The sequence below is a fragment of the Cyanistes caeruleus genome, chromosome 2 (assembly GCF_971803275.1).
Source record: "Cyanistes caeruleus chromosome 2, bCyaCae1.hap1.1, whole genome shotgun sequence".
Lineage (NCBI taxonomy): Eukaryota > Metazoa > Chordata > Aves > Passeriformes > Paridae > Cyanistes > Cyanistes caeruleus.
In genome coordinates, this window is record NC_141702.1 from 1,327,059 (window position 1) to 1,329,433 (window position 2,375).

The following is a 2,375-nucleotide window of genomic DNA, read 5'->3' on the forward strand; positions in this document are numbered from 1 at the left end:
AACGGGAAAAAAACCCTCCCGAAATGGCTCCTAAAAAGCCGGAACGCGCTCCGGATCTTCCGCCGGAGCTGCCGAGTCATTCCCAAAAAGCTGCAATTCTTGGCTTTTGTGGGATCCTAATGGATTTCAGCCCCGGCAGGCGGCGATTCCCGTGGGATCGGGGTTGGCTGAGCGCAGATTCCTGGCGCTCCAAGGCCGTGGATGTGCTCCCGGCTCAGCCATTCCCGAGCCCTCCCCTCGGGAAGATCCTGTGGGAATTTTCTTTCCGTCGCCGCCCTTGGGAGCGGAAAAATGGGAATGGAAAGTGTTGGGAATTTCCCTGCTATCCCATCTCTGAGTGAGGGTTGTGGGATGAGCTCTCATCCCGGGAATTGCACTGAGGGAGCTCTGGAATTGCAAATCCAGGGATTCGGGTTGGATTCGGGGATTGGCGCCGGTGGAGGCGGCTCCGGGTATCCCGAGGCAGTGCTTCCGACGGATCCCTGATCCCAGGACACGGCTCTGGGGGTGCCGGCAGCTTGGGATCCATGGATATCCCACTGGAAATGGGCATTCCCTGATATCCAGGGAATTCCTGAGAGGCTCCTCCCTCTGGAAAACTGAGATTGGCTGGGGTGGGAGAGCCTTCGGGATGGGATAGTGGGATAATAGGATAATGGGATGGGATGGGATAACGGGATGGGATGGGATGATGGGATGGGATGGGATGGGATGGGATGGGATGGGATGGGATGGGATAACGGGATGGGATAACGGGATGGGATGGGATGAGTTACCCCAAACCCTGGCCTTGGGCTCTCCCAGGGATTCTCTGGGAATTCCTTCCCGAGCTCCCAGCTCCCCTTTCCCAGTGGGAAGCCATTCCCTGGCTCCTGGCCCTGCGGCCCTTTCCCAAATCCCAGCTCTCCCGCAGCCCCTGGAGCCTCGGGAAGTGGCTCCCAGCATTCCTGGGATCCTTCCCTGATCCGGCTGCACATTCCCGGCTCTCCCAGCCCCGGGATCAGCTCCGGGGTCTCCTCTGGCCTCGCTCCCACAGCTCCACATCCTGGGGATGTTGGATCCCAGACCGGGAGCAGCTCTGCAAGTCGGGAATCACCTGAGCCAGGAATTCCCACTTTTCCTGCATCCCAGCAGCACCAGCTCCAGGAACCGGGAATTTCCTCATTTTCCGGAGTCACTTCCCAGGTGTTTCGAGGGGCTCCACAGATCCCGGGAAAAGGCAACACTGGGAAAGTGATCCCGCCAATCCCGCTGGGATATTGGGATGTCCCCGTGGCACGGAGGCAGCCGGGATCCATCCCGGCCATTCCCGTTATTCCCGCTGTTCCATCCATCCCAATTTAATCAAAAGTTTTCCTTCTCCCACCGGGATTTTTCCCGCCCTCCCTTCCCTCGGGATGGATGCGATCCCTACGGATCTGCCCCTTCCGGGCCAGGAACAATTCCCCCCAAAATCCAACCGGGAATCCCGATCCAGAACTTTATCCCAGAAAACAAACAAACCCTTCCCAAGAAACCCCGTCCCGGCCGGAGCCGCGTGATCCCGAGGAAAACCGGGAGCTGCAGGTCCGTGCCATCTGGAGCACGAGGAAATGGAATTTTAATGAAAAACTCATGAGCTGGATGCTATAAATACCTCGGAGCGCTGGAAGTTATTCCCACATCGGGAATGCCGAGCTCCCATCCCGGGATCCGGGATTTTTTTATCATTCCCGGGGATATTTGCTTGGTTTTCCCTCTTTTTTTTTTAAATCATTTCCTGGGATATTTGTTTGGTTTTCCCTGTATATTTTGGTTTTTTGGGTTTTTTTCTGGGAGAACTCCGGGGTTTGGCCGGAGGCAGCAAATCCCAGGAATTCTCGCTCGGAGCCATTCGGGGCCTGGATTTGTCCGTTCCCAGCGGTGGGAATGCCGTGGATAAAGCGTCTCCCGAAATTCCGGGTGTGCCGCCCTCCCAAAAAAATCAGCGGAGAGGAAACTTGGATTCTCCGGCAGGGAAAGGGAATCCGATCCCGGATCTTGGGGATGATCCCTGGAATTTGTGGGGAAAAGGAACGGGAAAAGCAGCGCTGGGTGGGGTCAAAATCCCTCCGGCTCCAGGATTTCCCAGATGGGAAGCGGAGCAGAAAATCCCGGCTCCCGTCCGGACAATTCCGACATCGGGAATCCAGGGAAGCCTCAAATCACACCTGGAAACATCCAGATCCCGGCGGGAATCTTGGGAAAGAGGCTTCATCCCAGATTTCCCTGGGGGTTCCGTCCCTGTGGATCGCAGCGGGAATTCGGCCCGGAGCAGGAGGCGGGAGGCAGATCCTGCCCCAAATCCCAGGGAATTCAGGGAATGCGGGCCTCGGGATCTCCGGGAAGCCGCAGGG